Source organism: Macaca thibetana, chromosome 8 (genome assembly GCF_024542745.1).
Source record: "Macaca thibetana thibetana isolate TM-01 chromosome 8, ASM2454274v1, whole genome shotgun sequence".
NCBI classification, from domain to species: domain Eukaryota; kingdom Metazoa; phylum Chordata; class Mammalia; order Primates; family Cercopithecidae; genus Macaca; species Macaca thibetana.
In genome coordinates this window covers 17,013,639-17,033,714 of record NC_065585.1, presented here as the reverse complement: position 1 = coordinate 17,033,714, position 20,076 = coordinate 17,013,639, and the positions used below count along the sequence as shown (strand labels likewise).

Below are 20,076 nucleotides of genomic sequence, written 5' to 3'. Positions count from 1 at the left end.
TGTGCACATGTACACACACGTATGCATACCCCTACACACACTAGAATTGCTAGTTTATAACCATATGTAATAGTAGTTTATATGGACATAACAGTGCATACCTATTATATTAGGTACATATGTAATGCATTTCATATACTTTTCATACATATTTCATTTCATATTAAATACAGATTCTTGCATGTACATATATTTGAAAAACTAAAGAATAGGCTCCTCTGGTTTTGTGACCAGTTTTTGTCATTTAATGTAAGCTGAATTTTTTTTTTCTGTTAGGGAATTTTTCTGCAGGAAAATATTTCAAGGCCACCTGGTATGTTATAATACAAACATGTTACATCCATTTTACAGTTGAGGACGTGGAAGTGCTGAGATGCAACATAAGTTCCCCCAAATTACTCAGCTACTTGAGGCACAGCTGACATCCAGAAGCTTCTCCGGAAAGGCTTTTGGAGTTCCCCAAGGCAGAGTCAACAAGAACGTAAGTTCCTTGAGAAGAGGGACTGTGTGCCTCACTCACTGTCATCTCCCCACCACCTGCCTCAAAATGGACATTCTGTTAATAGTTACTAAGTGAATAGACGCAGGAAGTTCAGCCTTTTTTGATCTAATTTCTTGCTCAAAGCTCATCACAGCATTCAACATGTGGCTTCCTCACTAACCTGTGCACCCCTCAAGTCCAGGACCATGTCAGATTGTCTTTGAATCCCTCAGCCCCAGTCTCAGACCTGCATCAGAGCAGGTGTTCTGTTCAGCAAATGAGTATCAAATTGTGGAAACAGGGATCTCTCCATTCTGGATTCAAGACAGCGCCCTCCCTGTGAAGCTTTTCTGAGCCCTTTCACACTGAAGTTCTCCAAACCTTCATGTTGACACCTATCTGCCTGCTGCCCTCAGTCCAGGAGCAACTTGGACATCAGCCCTACCTGTCACACTGGGGTTGGTGCACCTGGCCTGTTCCGGGACAGATCGCAAGGCTGAGGGTTAAGCAACACCTGGAGTGGTTAGGAGGCTGGGCACCTCCTTGTGAATCTCCCGGGCTGCGTGGCGGGTGGCGGGTGGCTGGCAGGGGAGGACCCTTGGCACTGCTGTGGCTTTGCTTTTGCTGCCAGCGGGGCCTTTGATGCCCCAGGGGCTGCTTGCCCAGCCAAAAGCATTGTAGAACACAAAAGCTGCAGAAAGCAGCACAAATAAAGTAAAAACGACCCAGGAACTGCCAGGAAGCTTATCAACCTGTTTCCTGGTCACAGGTATGGGGTGTAGGGAGGCACGGGGAGCATTTCTGGGCCCTTGTGATCACCTGCACGTTGCCAGGGCCCCTGGTATTGTGTACAAAGCATTAACCTGGAAGCTAAGCAAGGCTCTTCACCTTGCAAAACTGACTGAATGAGTCCAAACTCTTAGAGTTTTTGTGAGGGTTAGATAGGTTGATAAGTTAAAGTGCCTACTCTGTGTGTGTGCATCTAATAATGATAACAGCCACAGTAGTAATAACGATAGCAGCTAATACTTTCTGAGCTTTTCATATATGCCAAACACTATTTTAACTGATTTTTATATCAATTCATTTAATCTTCATAATAACACTAAGAGGTAGGTGGTACTGTTGTCTTCATTTTATAGATGAGAAATTTCACCAAAGCTCAGAGATGTTAAGTAATTTCCTTAAGATGGCACAGCACATGAAAAGACAATCCGGCATTTGAACCTGGCACTCTGGTTGTGAAACACTGGTCTATAGCCACCTTGCTACCCATTTCTTCCCCCTAGCCTTTGGAATATTGTGTTCCCCTAATTATTATGGTAGTGAGGACAACCACGTGATGATGATGATGATGATGAGGATGACGACGATGACAGTGATGGCGGTGGTGAAGGAGGAAGACATGCCCTCATTTTGTATAGCAATCTGCTTCTTGCTGGGATTTCAAATCCATTTTCATTGTTGATCCTGAGAGCAAGCCTTGGAGGGGGAGTCACTTTGAAATCCCAGGAAACTGGGCCTTAAGAGGCGGCTGAAGACCCATGAATTCATGCGGTAGAGTCTGCGAGGCCCAGAGCGGAAGAGGAGGACATGGGTGTAGCAGCCCACACTGCTGTGCCTACAGCTCTGGATCCTGACTGTGTGAGTGGGCCCAAGGCTGCTGGAACCTCTGGGGCTATAGCAAGAAGGGTGAGGAGGTTGCCCCACTCCTGCTGCCTTCATGAACATTGGTTGTTCCCTCAGGACAGGAAATTGAGGCTGTTCCCTTGACCTCTCCAGACAACTTCGTGGTGACTTCAAGCCCTCTTATGAGGTGGTGGATCATAGCTACCGTTGATTGAGGTAAGACCTTCATTTATTTCATTTAAACTCATCAGTAGCCCTGGGAGATGCATATCATATTTCCATCACGGTGTACCATAATTGCATCAATTAATTTTTGCCACAGCAATGCGGAGTAACAACTACAGAATCTGAGTGGCTTTCAGTTTTAAGCATTTATTATCTGCACATCTGGGGAGACTGGCCAAGCAGCTCTGCTGAGCTTGGCTGGACTGCCTCCACATCTGGGGTGTGACTGCCTGGTGGCTGATGTCATTTTGCTGGAGTCGCTGGGGTGTCTCCACTCTGCCCTCTGGGTCTTTCGTCTCCTTCTGAAACCAGCAGACTAGCTGGAGGAGTATCCTTCTTATGGTGAAAAGCATAGAGCAAGAGCAAGACCATTCCTAGGTGAACAAGCCCTTTCCAAGCTTCTGCTGGCCTCTGTTTTGCTAGCACCCCATTGGCTGAGGCGCGTGACCTCACCACGCTAAGTGTCAGAGTGGGAAGGCACTGCAGAGGTGCCTGGTGGAGGGTGAGGGTGCAGGTAGGGTGAAGAGTCAAGACCTGTTTGCACTTAATCACAGGTGATGTCATCTCAACTGTCCCTCAGGCTTCTCTGAGCTTTGCTGTCATCCTTACTTAAAACTATTTGCATTGTTAGAAAGAAGAAGAGACTAACAGGCACCTAGCAGTGACTGAACACCTAAAAATCCACTTAAGGAGATCAATGCTATGGCTCTCCGAGGCTCTGTGGGACCAGGGGGCTTTATCAAGGTTGCCTCACAGAGCAGTGGCTCAGCCAGCATTGGAATGTCAGTTGCCTGGTTCCCATTTATGTGTGCATGTGTGTGTGTGAACCCAAACCTGTGCCCAGGTCAGACTTACGTGACGCTTGCAGTCAGTTCTCCCTCACAGTGTTGCTTGGGTCCTGGAGGCTGGAAGGAAAGGAAGCTTTAGGAGAGAGCAGTTGTGACCTCCTTTCCACAGGTTGCTATCACCACAGGTTTTCCACAAGCTTCTCCCTGGGTGGCCACCCCAGGGGCTAGAACATAGCAGAGGACTTTTCATAAAATCTTTGGAGTCTTCAGAAGAAGGTCTTTTGAGATAGGTCATGAAGAAATGAGGCCTTTGAGCCATAAATTAGCCATTGTGTGCAGGCTGGGGCCTCACCAGTTCAGCGAAATCTCCAGCCTTAAGAACTGAAACTGACTTGGGGCTCTGATTTTGACAATGGCCTTGAAGTAAGGGATTCCTCCTTGTGTAGTTAGAGCTGCTTCCCCTTCTCTTTTGTCCCTCTTCACCATGGCATAGCCCCAGGGAGTCCAGATGCCAGATGAAGTCTTTCACCTGTATCCTGAAATCCATGTCCGTAGGAATACTTTTCTTCACTTTCCTGCCTGAGGCCCCTTTCCACACTTTTGCTTGCTTTCCCATGTTAAGAAGACATATTTGAAAGTGATTCCTGGGTGGCCAAAGTCAGAAGGCTGGGTAGCCATCTGCCTTGCCGGCCACCTCCCCAACCCTACCGAGCTGTGAGCTTACAGGTGGTACCATCTGCACTTCTGTACTTTTTTTTTTTTAAGCCCTGACCTTTGGCCTAATAAAAGCAAAGTGCAGAGCTTTGAATGAAGGAGATACAAACAAGATGTTCTCTTCCTCCCCCAGCCCCTCTTTTCTCTCCTCCTTCTCCTCCTCCTCTTCTTCCTCTTTCCCTCTCTACACTTATTGTGTGCCAGACATCAACCCAGGGATGTATTTATTTTTCCCAGTGAACTAAAGGTTTATAAGGAGGATGCCCTTTTCTCTGCAAGGACTAGTATTCTCTTCCTCTTGGAAAACTCCTGTTCATCCTTCTGGACCTGGCGGGGAAGAAACCCATTTCCCACAAGACTGTTCTCACCACCTGGGTGGAGTTGCTGATTCTCCATTTTGGAACATCACACTTTGAAGGCTTTGCTCTGGTCCAGAGCACACTTACTATGCTGTTCTGGCTCATCTCTTGGTGTGTGTGTCAACTGAACCGTTTGAAGGGGATGACTGTGGCTCCTTTATTTATCTCTGTGTCCTCTGTGCCCACTACAGTGTCAAACACAACATGGAAGCTAAACATACATGTGCAAAATGGGCAAATGTAGGTACAAGCAGGGACACCCTTAGTTCAGCAGGGACCTTGGGCTCCAGATCACTCAGCTCTAACTTGGAAGCTGGAACACCTGGCTGTGTTACACAGGCAAGACCTGTGTCTCCATATGCACCATTTATTCCTCACACTTGGCAAATGTGTGCCAAAGCTGAAAGAGTTCAACCTTATAGAGTTTGACAGGTTCAGGTTGGCATCCTTGCTCTACCTTTTCCCAAGCAGGGAACTTTGAGTAAGTTACTTTACTGCTGCCTTTGCCACAGTTTCCCCATCTGTAAAATACACATAGAAACACTTGCTTTGCCTGATCTGTTGAAAAGAATAGAGATGATGTTTGCAAAGTCCTGGCATGTGCAGTATCTATTATGGCTCTTTTATTTATCCTGCAAAGCAACTGTTCATAGTATCACATGGCGGGCAGGGGTAGGGGGCAATAAAAGCGTTTGTGGCAAGGATCCAGTTATTTGCAGGCTTCTCTTCTGTCTGGCTTTGTTTACTGTCATGCAGGAAAAGTGCCTTCACCAGGGCACAGCAGTAAACCTGTTGGCTACTCTAGCCCTGCCTGGGTTCCCAGGAAATTGGCAGGAGAGGAGCTGCCTGCTGCTTGTGGGCCTGCTGTTTAGGCTGCAATCGCTGTGGGAACACACAGGGTTAGGAAAACAAACACATGACTCATTGGGGACTTCCGACCTCAAGCCAATGAGGTGCTGACACCTTGCAATTTCTGAAGGTTCCCAGTAGATATGCATGTGTCTGCTCAGCCTTCCTTGGACCTGAGCCCATCTCTCTCTGCTCTCACACTCTGTGGGGGGCTAGGGGATGGAATGCTTGTGTTCCTACCCTTCTGTCCTCCTTCTGCATTTATTGAGCCTTGCTAGGTGCTGGGAATGTGATGACAAGTAAGACAGTGCAGGCAGGCTACAGACAAGTCAACACATGCGGTCTGCTGGAAAGCAGCCCCCGAAAGATGACCATAATCCCTGGGACCTTTGACTGTTACCTCACGTAGCAAAAAGGACTTTGCAGATGTGATTAAGTTAAGGATCTTGAGATGGGAAGAGTATGCTGAATTACTCAGGTGGACCCAAAGCAATCACAAATAGTTACTTATTAGTGGTTCCTTATTAGAGGGAGGCAGAGGGAGATTGACTACCCTAGATGAGAAGGTGATGTGACCATGGAAACAGAGATTGTAGTGATGCAGCCAGAAGCCAAGAAATGCTGGCCGCCTCTAGAAGTGGAAGACAAGAAACTGATTTTCCTTTGGAGCTCCAGAGGGACCCAGCCCTGTTGATGCCTTGCTTTTAGTTCCTTATGACTTAGTTCAGCCTCTAACCTCCAGAAGGGTAAGAGAATAAATTTGTGTTGTTATTAGCTGCCAAGTTTGCGATGATTTGTTAACAGCAGCAAAAGGAACTAATACAATGTGTCCTTGCAATGTTATAAGTGTTAACACCACTTCCCTAGTGATGAAGGAGACTGAATAGCCCAGTGGTTCCAAGGTAGATCCCTGAAGTCCCAGTGCTTTGGTTCAAGTTCACATCTGTCTTTTGTTGGTTAAGGGGCCTTTTGCCATGTTACTTCTCAAAGCCCCAGGTTTGTCTGTCATGTGCTGTAACATCATGTTGTAAAATAAGGGTAATAGTCATTTCCATCTCATGCATGGTGGTGAGGATTGAGCTGTGAAATGCACATAAAGTTGGCTGTCTGGAGCGCAGTATGTACCCCAGCACCTTCCTCCTGTGCCTTGACTCTTACACCTCCTCATCGACAAGAAGGCACTGGATGCTGGAGAATCTCTCTGCAGGGATGTCGCAATGCAGGGCAATATCTGGAGAGGTGTTCTGGGCTAAGGCTTGTGGATAGGATTGATAGGACATTTAGTAGTTAGCAGTGGGAGGAGGCGGGGGTCCCCGAGACCCAGCGCTTCTGCAGGGCTGGGCACTGTGTGGGGGCCTCAGTAGTTTAGTGGCTATTCTGAAACAGTCACTCACTCCTGATCCTCCCAGGCACTGCCGTTCACAGGCAGCCCTAGTTTTACCTCTGTAAGCTACTCATGAACATACATCATTCTTTTATTTAGTAAACAGGAATGTCACCCCTGCCATGTACCTGCCAGGCATTGTAGGAGTGAATGGAAGCTGCTGCAGGGTTACCGCACCTGGGCTTTGCCAGAAGGGTACCAGAAGGCCGTCAAAGCAGCTCCTGGAGGACAGTTGAGCAAGTGACTGTTAGAGAAACCTGAGGCTTCATTAGGGCCAGGACTTGGCCACAGGGTGCTCTTCCGTTCCTGCCTGTCTCTGCTGCATTGAGGATGCAGCCTTCAGGCCCACCATGGGTTCGGGCTCCTTCCCTGGGACATTTGGGATGGTTTTGATGCATACTTGCTATTGAGATTCTCACCAAATAGCTGCCTGGGCCGCTCTCCTCCTGACCAGTCAGCCACCACCACTGCCACTGCCAGAGGTCCACAGATGGAGGCTCCCACAGGCAGTGGGAGGAGGCAGGGGTGCCCGAGATCCAGCGCTTCTGGGGGGGTTGGACACTATGCTGGGGCCTTAGGCCCTGCAGTCACCACACCTCTGAGGGGCAGGAGCCACTGGGTCCGTTTTACAGTCTCCTCACCTATCTTTCAGCTGGTGATGGGACATAAGCCCATTTGTTTTCATTTTGCGGATACGTTCAGAGGGGAGTAATCATTATCACTGCTTCCCACTGAGGAAACTGAGGAACAGAGAGGCTGGCTGACTCATGGTCACACAATGAGTAAGAGGTGATCCCAGATGAGATTCTATAATTTATACTTTTAATGGATTTTCCAGCTGTGGGTTTGGGGGAGCTTGCTTTGATTCGCTATAGAGAATGTTCTTTTCCCTACCTGGAAATGCAATTGTCATTGTTATTGTGTTGTTGCAGTTTGTTTGCATTCCTGAGACCATGTCAGCAAAATGCTCGGAAAGGGAAGTGGGGGACAGCCTTGAAGCATCTGGCCTGTAAGAAGAGTCCATTTGGAGGGAGGATCTCAATGCATTTTTTAACATAAATACACGCTAGGCTAGCTGTGCCCACAGACAGAGGGGGTACCCAACCCTCCCAGGTTCTCTGCCCTTGCTGAGAAGCCTGGGTTCTGAACCCCATGCCTCAGTGGGACACAGAGCTGCTCAGGAGCACACAAAGCTCAGCCTCTGCCCCTGCCTTCCAGGTCAACACAAATGCTGCTCGCATTGGTGGCTTAGAGCCCAGCAGCGCATTTAGCTCAGTACCATTCCTGGGGTTGGTGGGCAGGTGAGGGTGCAAAATCACCCTTGATGAAGAACCACTGGTGTAGACTAGTGGTTCCCAACATTTGCAATACCACAAATCCCTTTTACTGGTTCTCCTTCTCTGTGAGGGAGTTTATCAACCAAGCAAACTTCATAGTTAAGTATTTATTCCTCCACTTTCTTATCTAAAAATATCTGCCAGTGGGAGTTCCTGATCTGGGTCACCAGGCTGAGTTGATATAATTCTGGCCAGTATCGAGCAAAGAAGCTTGATATTTTAGGTGACAACTGTGGCCTTATTGGAAAGGAAGGTGCAATTTCCAGTAGACTTCTTGACCCTTCGAAAAATAGACTGAGGACCCCCATGGTGGAGTCCTGAGATTGGAGTCACTGGTATAAACTTTTATTTTGCTGTTCGGAATTAAGAATTTCGATCAAATGTTGATAGAAGGTTCCTTTGAACTCCACATTTCCCCGGGAGCCTTCATCCTGTCTCTTGTCTCCTTTTGGCATGAGCAGTGTCATTCTTCAGCATGTATTTATTCAGTGATCACCACATGCCTGGCACGTCCCTGGGTGTGAGGTTGCCGCGGTGAACAGCAGATGCAGCCATGGTACTAATGGGGTCTGTAGCCAAGTGAGGGAGGCTAAGAAAGAAAGAATGTCATTTCCAGCAGTGATAAGTCCTAAGAGGGAGGTGCGGCACGTGAATGGGCTTGAGGGTGCTGGTCTCTGGAGTAACAAGCCTCTGTAAATAATCAAGTCACCCATTTCCCAGTCCTGCCTTGATGCACAGTCTTCACTTGGCCTGTTTAGGATCATTTCACAGATTCATTGACAGGGCCCAGTTTGTTAGTTGACTCCTTGGGGACGGAATCCTTTATTGCTTGCAAAAATATGCTCTGCAGTAGGCTGCATCTTGCTAATTGAGAGGCATTCTGAGAAGTGGAGCACCCCTGCCTCATTAGATTCAGTAAGAGGAGGCCTTAGAGGTACGTTGAACCTGGCCTGGTGGACAAAGCACCCTGCTGAGAGCTGGGCAGGTCTTCGGAAGGAGATTTAACGTGCTTCAGTAGGAAAGATGGTAGTTCCTCTCTCCATCTCCAGAAGTCTGCAACCAAGTCATCAGAACACACAAGGGACCTTGCAGCCATTGCGTCTTTGTGCTCAGGTCCCGTCTGAGGGAGGGAAGGGAGGCAGAAGGGAGGGGAGAGATGGATCAGCTCCGTTTGTCAAGCCAACCTGCTCAGCACAGGGTGCCCCTCCTCTTGGCCACTGGAAGGCTTTCTTTCTTCTGGCCACAATCAAACACCATTTCTTCTTTCTGCGTTTGTTCCCTGTAAGTCAACGACTATTGCTGTGCGAAATAGTAGCCGCTTGGCAGGGGAGTTCATGAAGGTTGCAGAGCACCTGTTTGGGTTCCTGCCTCTCTTCCTTTCCCCCTTCCTCCCTCCTCCCACTTTTCCTTACCTGGCAGCTACCTAATTCTTCTCTTTTAAAATACAGTTCAGTGAACAGTCCACACCAGCTGCCTTGGGGAATCCTCCAAAGAGACAAATTCTACCCTGTGCCCACCTCTCCTCTAGTTAACACCTTTCAGTGTTCCCTCCCCTCCTGTTGTCCTTGAGTTAATGCCTTAAAGTCACGGCCCTTGCTCAGCCTCTAAGGCCCTGGTGGGTGCTCCTTCCCCTTGTAGCTGGGTGGGTTTCAGGAAATGCCCCATCTGGTCATGAGAGATAGGCAGCCATACTCAGGGGAGATGGTGGCAGGGGAGACAGTCTAGCCACAAAGAGCAAAAAAGACAGAGATGAGATGGCTCAGAGGGAGCCTTGGTAAAGGCTTTGGCTCTTTCTCTGTTGAGATGGTACCGTTGGAAACTTTTTAGCAGGTTCTGATTTGCATTTTAATGAGATCCTTCTGGCTGCTGTGTTGAAAGTGGACTGGAAGTGGCAAAGGTGCAAAGACAGGCCGGGCACAGTGGCTCATGCATGTAATCCCAGCACTTTGGGAGGCCAAGGCGGGCAGATCATGAGGTCAGGAGATCGAGACCATCCTGGCAAACACAGTGAAACCCCGTCTCTATTAAAAATACAAGAAAATTAGCCAAGCGTGGTGGTGAGCGCCTGTAGTCCCAGCTACTTGGGAGGCTGAGGCAGGAGAATGGCGTGAACCCGGGAGGCGGAGCTTGCAGTGAGCTGAGATCGCGCCACTGCACTCTAGCCTGGGTGACAGAGCGAGACTCTGTCTCAAAAAAAAAAAAAAAGAAGAAAAAAAAGGTGGAAAGACCAATCAGGAGGCTATTGTGGTAATCCAGGGTATTACAGTAATCCTGGCCTGGTGGAAGCAGAGGAGACTGTGAGACATGATCAGATTCAGAATATATCTCAAAGGTAGGATTTGCTGCTGGATTGGCTATGGGGTGCCATAAGAAATCTGATCCCGATTGTTCTTTATTTTGTGCAGCTACAGAATGAAGTTTCCATTTATTGAAACGGGCGAATCCTCAGGGTGAGAAGGAGTGCCTATTTGGTTTTTTGCGGATAGAGGTGGAATTGTTGCGTTAGAGATGTTGGTCAGACATCCAAGTGGAGACAGTAAGGAGGCAGCTGCATGTACAGATCCAGAGTGTTCACTTGGCAGTCCATGGTACTCAGACATGTGATCAAATACCAGTTTAGATGTCACATGGAGTATGTTTTGAATGAGGTTAACATTTAAATCAGTAGACTTTGAGGAAAGGACATTACCCTCAAAGTCTTACAATGTGAATGGGCCTCATCCAATAGTTGAAGGCTTTAAGAGCAAAAAGACTGAGGAAATGGAAAGTGGGAATTCTGACTCCACACTGCCTTTGGACTCAAGCTGCAGTTATCAGCTCTTCCTGGGGGCTCCAGCTTGCTGGCCTGCCCTGCAGAGTTTGGACTTGCCAGCCCCCATAATCACATGAACCAATTCCTTAAAATCTCTTTCTCTTCAACATACACACATCCTACTGATTCTGTTTTTCTGGAAAATCCTAATACATGGAACAAAGGGATAAATTTGGATATCCAAAATTTATGCAAAAATGGATATTTGGATTTGTATTTGAGACTTATGTTATTTACGACTTAAATATGAGTGTGATCATCAAGAGACAATTGTGGGCAGAGAGGAACCAGTCCACGGGGCCGCACAGCACAGGTTGAGATTCAGAAATTATGTGTGTATGTTTGTGTGTGTTATATGTGTTTGTGTGTGAGTGCTTGTGTGTTTGTATGTGTTTTTGTGCTTTTGTGTGTGTGTGCTTGTGTGTGAGTTCTTGTGTGTGTGTTGTTTGTGCTTGTGTTTGTGTATGTACGTTTGTGCTTGTGTATATGTATGTGTATTGTTTGTGTGCATATGTTGTGTGTGTTTTGTGCTTGTGTTTGTGTGTATGTGTTTGTGCATGTGTGTGTGCATATGTGTGTGTTTGTGCTTGCATATGTGTGTGTTTCGTGCTTGGGTGTGTTTGTGTGCATATGTTTGTGTGTGCTTGTATGTGTGTGTTTATGCTTTGTGTTTGTGTGTGCTTTGTGTTTGTGTGTGTTGTTTGTGCACATGTGTGTTTGTGTGTTTTGTGCTTGTGTGTGTGCATACGTTTGTGTGCTTGTATGTGATTGTGTGTATATGTTTGTGCATGTGTGTGCATGTGTGTTTCTGCTTGTATGTGTGTGTTTCTGCTTGTGTTTGTGTGTTTCATGCTTATGCTTGTGTGTGTTGTTTGCATGTGTGTTTATCTGTGTGTTTGTGTGCATGTGTGTGTTTGTGTGCATGTGTTTGTGCATGTGTGTGCGTGTGTTTATTTATGCTTGTGTGTTGTGCTCGTGTGTTGTTTGTGTGTGTGCATACATGTGTGTTGTTTGTATGCATGTGTGTGTGTGTTTGTGCTGGTATGTTTGTATGCATGTGTGTGTGTTTGGTGTGTGTTTGGCATGTGTGTGTGTTTGGTGTGTGTGTCTGGTGTGTATGTGTTTGGTGTGTTGTGTTTGTGTTTGTATGCCTGTGTGTTGTGTGTGTGTGTTTGGTGAATGTGTGTGTTTGTGTGTGTGTACGTATGTTTGGTGTGTGTGTGCATATGTGTTATGTGCATGTGTGGTGAATGTGTGTGCATTTTGTGTGTGTATTTGTATGTGTGTTGTTTGTGTGTGCGTGTGTTTAGTGTGTGTGTGTTTGTATCGGTTGCTAAGCACTTGGTATGTGTCAGGCATCCCCTATTACTAGATGCAGCCTCTTCTTAAAACAGTTTGGATGTCATCATGAAGAGCCATGTATCTCCTTACTTTTTCTGGAAGTTTGGGAAGGGATTCTCATTGGGCCACTTACGTATTTGACTGAGGTTTGCAGTTCCTGTGTCACAGTCCCTCCAGTGTTCTGGGCAGCAGACTGGCATCCAGCCTTTCCTTCTCCTGTCAGAAATGGATTATTCTGGCATCTTCCTTCCATGCCATTTTCAGTTCCCCTAACCTCCAGTCTCTTGAAGCCATTTAGCGTCTCTTGGTACTGAGTAATCCCGTTTATTAAAGCATGTGAAGCTTCCTTAATGGCAAGTGTTGGCACAAATAGTTTTGCAGCCCCAAGGGACAGGGTCATTTGAACTTGGTGACTGGAAAAACGGTCGGTGTGAATAATGCGAAGTGCAGGACCATGGTGATGAATTTCCCTCACCCTCTTTGTTCCTTGTTTTCTTTGTCAGGCAGAATGTTTAACCCATATTTTCCAAGAACTGTGTAGGTGGGTTGCTGGGGACAATTGATTTTTAGAGAAGTGTTGTTTCTTTGGATGTGGAAACCAAGAAGCAAAGAATAATATTGAGCAACAGTCCTCCTGATGACCAGGCCTGGGCTAATTATGGCAATAGTGTTGCAATGTGTTTGGGCCATTATGCAGTATAAGAACACCACTTCCCCTCAAGATGCCCTGGACACAGGGTAATCCTCAGGGCCTTGCTCTAGCCCCATGTCACTCAATGTCAAGTGGATCATCTACTTTCTAAGGCTGTAATTGGTCCTAAAGAAGAAGGAGTGGAGCCTGGCAGGAGGAAGGGACACAGGTATTTGTGTGAGGAATACTGAGTGGTGATGGTAGTTCTGGTACTGCCCTGGCTTGCTGTGTGAGTCTTCTCACCTGTCTGAGCAGTGGGATCACCATCTTTGAGGAGATTGGACTAGGTGGTTTATTTTATTTTATTTTGAGAGAAGATCTTGCTCTGTTGCCCAGGCTGGAGTGCAGTGGTGCAATCTTGGCTCACTGCAACCTCTGTCTCCCGGGTTCAAGCAACTCTCATGCCTCAGCCTCTCAAGTAGCTGGAATTACAGACTTGCACCACCACGCCTGGCTAATTTTTGTATTTTCAGAAGAGATGGGGTTTCACCATGTTGGCCAGGCTGGTCTCGAACTCCTGGCCTCAGGGGATCTGCCTGCCTCAGCCTCCCAAAGTGCTGGGATCACAGGATGAACCACTGTACTCAGCCTTGGACTAGGTGCTTTCTAAGGAGTGGGGATGGGTCAATGGGAGGGTGCCTTCCCTAAATAAAGGGGCCAGCCCTCCCTTAGCATCCACTTGTTGTATTGTGGGAGGGTGGGTTCAGTGCTGCCAAATTAATTTTTGGACTTTGAATATAATAAAAATTTATGAATTTTGGATGTAGGCAATAACTTCCAAAATATTTGAAACACCCTGTGGGTGAAATCTGTAGTTGGATAAAGGCCCTAGGACTTTGCTTTGCAACTCAGCATTCATGCATTGCTCTCCGTGGCTTCTTATAGGCTGGGGGCCAGGAGGTGAGGGAAGCTCTTGTGATTTGTTTTGTTTTGAAATTGGTGTAAGTATCTTCAAGGAACTAAGAGAGCAAAACCAGACTGGAAGCTGGGTCACAAGATGCTGTTGCCTAGAGACTTAGACAGAGGGCATGGCATTCGCTCCCTCATAGAGGGAGACGGCCGACGGCAGGAGCCTCAGCAGCCCAGCCCCTTAAGATTGATTCCTGGGTCCTCCACCCACTGTCTCTGGCTCTGTGGACTCCATGGCATTCAGAGCTAGGGGAAATCAATTATTTCATCATCTTATTCTTTTCAGTTAATAATTACATTTTGGAGATCTTTGTGTGTGCACATGTGTGTGTACACGTACATTATTCTTTTTTAACTGCTGTATAGTATTACTTAAGTATTTTCCCAAACTATTTCTTATACACACACACACACATATACACACACACACACGGAGGCCAAACATCTTGTCTTTTTTTGTTTTTTAAAGACAGAGTCTTGCTCTGTCATCCAGGCTGGAGGGCAGTGGGGCAATCATGTTTCACTGCAGGCGTGACCTCCTGGGCTCAAATGATCCTCCTGCCTCAGCCTCACCAAGTAGCTGGGACTACAGACATTCTCCATCACACCCGGTTAATTATTTGACTTTTTTTTTGTAGAGAAGGGGTCTCACTACGTTGCTCGGGCTGGTGTCAACCTCCTGGGCTCGAGTGATCCTGCTAACCAGCCTCCCAAAGTGCTGAGACTACAGGCATGAGTCACTGCACCTAGCCCCAAACATCTTACTGGACAAGCCTTTCTTGGCCACTCTATGCAGACAGGACCCATCTCGCACCTCCATCTTCCCTTTTTTTTTTCTGTCTTAATTGATCACCATAGCACTTATCATCATCTGACCCACCATATAGTTATTTGCTTATTTGTTTGTTGACAGTCTGACACCCCCAACCCCTCATGAACCCCAGGAATGCAGAGACTTCTGTTAATTTTATTAAGTGCTTTATTCCCTGGAAAATGGTAGGTGCCTACTAAATGTTTGTTAAATGCATAAGTCTCTGTTTTGGAGATGACCTCCAGGCCCAGCCTCAGGCACAGAAAGGTAAAGTAACTTAATCAAAATCACCCAGCTCCTGACAGGCAAATCTGGGCCCAGAGCCCATGCTCTAATCTAAATCATTACTACCTGCCTACTGGTAACAAACAAAACCTCAGCGCAGTGCCTGCAACACAATAAGGACTCAGTAAATGTTAAATAAAGGTAATAATGCTTACAACAACAATCTTTGCCCCCAGAAAGATCCTTACCTTGAGGAGATAGCAAGGATTTGAGATGTTCAATATAAAATACCAAGTATGGTGCCTGTGCATAGCTGGCCATCAATGAGTGGTGGCTATCTATTATTATGCTTGTTATTTTATTATACTTTAGCACATTGTGTTGTACTTAAATGCCACTTGTTTGCCCTACTTATCTTTGTCCCTCCTGAGGGTGCAGAGTGAGCCTTATTCATTCCAGCATTCCGACAATCTTGTACATCCATACAATTCTTGGTATGTGGTTGACATACACTACTGTAAGGTCCATGAATGAGTAAGTAGATAAAGGAACGAACAAATGGGCCAGTGGTTTGTTGGGGCCACTCTGGCCAGTGGTTTGGGGACATGCTTCCTGGAGTCTTATCCCCTCTTGTCAGATTCAGGTTTAGGACAACGGTACAGTTGTTCCATTGTTCCCAGATAACATATCCTATCTTAACGTCTTTGCTGGGGCAGCCCTTGGACACACCCTGAGCTCCTGCCCTATCACTGGCCCCACTTGGACCCCTTGTGGGCAGGCACCACTGCAGCCTGCTCTGAAGGGAGCTTTCATGTGGCCGGCCGACCCTACTCCTTGACTCCTCCCTTCTCTCATTGAAAAAAAATGTTTAAGGGGACATTTCTCTCTCCTAAACTTTTTATGTTCCATTGAAGACCTAGAAAACATGTTAAATAAAAATGCTTTGCAACAGCTGACCTGTGTCTTCTGGCTTGTACCCCACAAACACCTTATCTAATGGGTAAGTCAGTTTTTATCTTTATTTTACTACTGAAGAAACTGATGCTTAAGTGTTGCATGCTTTTTAAGTCACATAGTATTAATGAAACAGCCTAAGGCCAGAACCAGCTGTCTGCACGCAACCCCAATGCTTTTTCCACAAGAGTTACCCACATGGCTGTATTTGTTTGTATTTTCCACCCTTACCTGCTTCCAGAAGACTTTGGAAGGGTGTGTTACATATTTAATGATCCAGGGCAACTTTCAAGTCTGTTAGCTCTGTGTGACACCGAGTTGCCCTGTAAGGTGTAATGAGGAGAGGCTTCATAATGAGCTGAAGTGGTTTCTGCAGATGACACCACTCAAGGGTGAGGATGCTTTCCCCTCTGCCATGTTTTCCTTTCCTGTTGGATTTGACTCTTAGATCAGTTGTTCTAAGACTGGGTTGAAGGTTGGAATTGCCTAGAGGATTTTTTAAATCCTGCTGCTAGTACCCCAGCTGCAAAGATTCTGATTTTGTCTGAAATGGGAGCAGGGCATTGGGATTGATAACATCTCCCCAGATGATTCGATTATGCAGTGGAGTTTGAGGACCACGGTCTTAGGGCATCCCTGTTATAGGGATTCTGGGGACTAACAAGAAGCTGCAGACCCCAAACTATTTCAGATGTAGTTCCAGCCCTCCTAAGCAAGTCTTGGCTCAAACCTGCTCACTCGTGCTCAGATTCGTAGCTGCTCACCTTTCAGAAGAAATGACGATGCTGGAAGAGGAAACCAAGGGGACAAGAGAGACGGCAGTCATCCCAACAGCTGTCTTGTGTTGTGCCCCTACTGTGTGCCAGACACTGTCCTAAGCACTTTACTTATATTAACTCATCCAGCTCACAACCAACAAAATGGCCCTAAGAGGCCTCTGTTGATATCATCCCCATTTTCCAAATGAGAAAACTGTCCATGGGGTCAGTCAGTAACTTGTTCAACCTGGGAGTGGCAGAGCTGGGATCTGAAAACCGGGAGCCTGGCTCTGTAGGCTTCTGTTCAAGTGACTGCATCTGTTGCCTTGTGGGATGTTCTTAGAACTGTAGGATACTGGTTGCCACATGGCCGAGAATCTTCTCTCGCTAGTTCATGCTCCATGGTGATGCAGAAGCATAGTTCTAATCTGTCATTCTGTTGCTCGGGAGCCTACACAGCCCCCCACAACACAGTTGCATCTGGAGGGAGAAGCCAAGCTCCTTAGCACAGCACCTGAGAAATACCCTTTACAACCTGGCCACTGGCTGAACATTCTTTCACTCTCCATGCCACACTGCTCTGTGAGTACCATCGAAGGTCTCCCTTTTCTCTGTCCTCTAAATGCTCACTCTTCAATGTCTAACTCAAATATCCTCTTCTCTCACTTGTTCAGGAAGAGTGAGTGAGGCCCTTTTCTTTGTTCCCCAGGCTCTTAGTTTCTCCATCTCTGATCACATAGATCACAGCCCTTTCTTTGGTTTTCTCCAGGGGACCAAGGAGTGGGGCTCTGCCTTTCTCATGTCTGCTCTCCCTTCACGACCCCCCACAGTGTCTTCAGTGGATGGCCAACCTCTCATGAACAGGATGTCCTCTTGTCTGAGGTTCTACCTTGTTCCAGCCATGGGGTCATACTCTCTTTATCTTTTGACTACCCAAAGGTGTTCTGATTGGGACTGATGCCTTCCTCCAAGGTACTTTGGGCTCCAAAGTGGGCAGTTGACATCTACTGTGCTTTCTGAGGCCAGGCTTTGGTTTTCGATGAATCCTGAGCTTCAGTGGCGATGTGTTGGCCTTGGGCTTTCTGTGTTCTTGAATTCCTCAGAGTCCAGAAGAAAAGGAAAGCTGACCCTTCCTAGGAAGGACCTGTGAGAAGAGAGGTTGGTGTCTTGCTACTAAGTTCAGCTTGGTTCCGGACTAAGTCACCATGGGCCAGAGGAGGCAGGGACAAGAGAGATGAGATGGTTTCTTGGCCGCTAGAAGGGAAATATTTTTGTTTGCTTGTGTACTTTTGTGGAAATGGTGGCAGTTGCTCACCAAAGAGAACTAAAACTCTTTTACTAGAGCCCCACCAGGGTCTGAAGAGGATGGGCGCATGGGAGCCATTATCTTGTAAAGGACACTGTTGAGATCTTGCTACTGCTGCAGTGAAGAGCACAGGAAAAGCCAAGCTTTTGGATGAATTCTAAGAATTTTTCATGCAGAAACCCATGCATGATGAGAATACAATCTTCATTACAACATTGTTTGACATAGAAAAATGAGACTCAGCTTAAATGCTCATTAGTTAGTGATTGGTTGATTAAATTGTGATCAAATGGAACAGCAATACAGCTGTTTAAAAAATTAGTAAAAAAAATCAGTATGTGAGATGATGCATCTGTTAATTAACTCAACTTAGCCATTCCACAATGTATACATAATTTAAAACTTCATGTCGTACATTATAAATATATACAATTTTTATTTGTGAATTAAAAATTAATCTAAAAACATTAGTGGCTATATGAAGTAATTGGTAACCATCTTGAAGCTGTATTAACTACCAAAGAGCAATGTCAACCTTAACAACACTGACTTTTTAAAGAATAGGGCCTAGAACAGTGTGTGGAATATGCTAACAGCTACACACTAATGCACAGCCACCAACCCCAGATCAGTTACGTGAACTTCCGCATTCACAAACACATTTAACACACTCTGTGGCTATTGCCTCTTTACTGACCTGAAAGTCAATTCTAGAAGACAGATGCTCCATGAAGGCAGGTCCTAGCCTGCCCATTTGCATTGGTATCTCCAAGGCCAACCTTAGAGAAGGCACACAATAGGCTTTCCACTAATATCTGTGAATGAATGAATGAACAGAAAGAGGAGTTTTCTTTCCACAATGTCCTTCTACCTGCTACTGCTTGAGCATATGAGGCTGGAATCTAAGCCCTGAGGTCACTCACTGCTCTCCTGGGTACTGTCCCCGGCCTCCTGGCCTTTTCCTTGAACTTCTATGCTCTGCAAGGCTTTCTCATTATCCTCTAGGCTACAGAGAAACAAGGAGACAGAGGAGAGCCTTGAAATGGACCTTCAAGATTACAACGTGTAGCTGACATTGTCAGTGAAGTCAGGCAGATCTGACTTTGCTGATTAAGTTAATGTATGAGCCGATCCTCCCCGGAAGCTGGGATCAGCCTACCCGTCTGATGGTGGGCTGGTGAGTCAGACCTCCTGGGGTTTGGGTCCTCGCTCCAGCATGGCTGCCTGTGTGACCTTGGCCACTTTACTTAATACTTAACCTTGCTGAATCTCAATTTCCTGATCTGTAAAAGGAAGCTAAAAATGCTTCTCTTGAGGTTGTAGTGAGGATTAAATGTGATAACATAAGTGAAAGTGCCCTTTGAAGCAAGAGGAAGGTGAAAGTGCTTATTGTGTCAGGAGAAATGTGTGGAGGGCCCCCTGTTGTTCTCAGGTGTCTCATCCTTCTCAGGGAAAAATCCCCACGCCAAGTCAGGAGAGGTTATAATTTGACTCTTTTTTATTCAGGCACTTCTCTTGGCTGCCCAGGGTGTTCAGCTTAAGCAAATAAATTACCCTTCTCCACTGGGCTCTGTGTTCTGTAGCCAGCCATATGTTTAAGCTTGATAGAGATTTTTATCTGGCTGGGTAATATTACCCAGCAAGGGATGACATTTCTTATCAGAGGCCCTGAGGAATCAGAGATAGGAGCCCTTTCTTTCTCCTGGCCGCCAGGCCTCCATGTGCAGGGCTGGTGGGGAGGCTGGGAGGGGCTGGCTGGGCCTGCAGTGGGCATCAGCTGGTCCTCTTTTCTTAAGACAGCACTCCTGTTAGCTGACCTACACAGAAGTAGGTCATTTCGAGATGTTTGCATCTTGGAGCCGCTGATAGAGGCAGGGCAAGGGAGAGTGAATGGGGAAGGAAGGCGGGAGTGTGATGATGCATGCCCAGCTTTGGGCGGAGGCAGAGCACTTGCCTGCGTGGGGCCCTGCCCTTCTCTTGAGAGGCAGGCAGCCCTTTGCTGCAGAGTCAAGGCCTGGGGATTCTGTGTCTCTATAGAGTGAAGGGCACTGGAGACCTACCAGGGGCTGGGCCATTGGAGTGGCGGGTCCTGGGGAGCTTCCATGGGCCCCTCCAGGTCCACTGCTTGCTCTTCGCTGCCTTGCTTTGTGCCCAGAAAGCTGACCTGTGTGGATGCATTATCAGGGGATATTAGGCAAGTGGCTGAACCTCTCTGTGCGTCTGACTCCTTATCTATGGTAACGCTTTTGCATTCCATTGATCTCTTTGCCTCTCATTTGCCCTGAATGTTGAAGGAAAGGACACTGTTGTATCCCCTGAGGGCCTGTCTGAGCCCAAAGTACACGGGGAACAAGGGCTCCAGGGTGGGCAAGAAGATGACTGATGATCATGTGATTTGGAGCTATAGCCTTCATTGGGGACACATGCTCTGGGCTCTTTCTCTCCTGAGTTTTGGGAAGTCCTGGCCTGTGCAGCCTAATTCTCAAGTACTAATCTCGCAATC

The 20,076-nt window shown here is 46.9% G+C and overlaps 1 long non-coding RNA gene across 13 annotated transcripts in view; it reads left to right on the top strand.

Annotated features, from left to right (window-relative positions):
* Positions 1–20,076, top strand: part of LOC126961609 (uncharacterized) — a 205,926-nt gene that overhangs the window by 135,669 nt on the left and 50,181 nt on the right. For 10 of the 13 annotated variants that reach the window (XR_007728356.1, XR_007728359.1, XR_007728355.1 and 7 more), the window contains one exon: positions 352–2,326. This is a non-coding gene — a long non-coding RNA (uncharacterized LOC126961609). Of the gene's footprint in view, positions 1–351; positions 16,850–20,076 lie in introns of all 13 variants that reach the window. The other 3 variants (XR_007728349.1, XR_007728352.1, XR_007728351.1) reach the window with 3 other exon arrangements.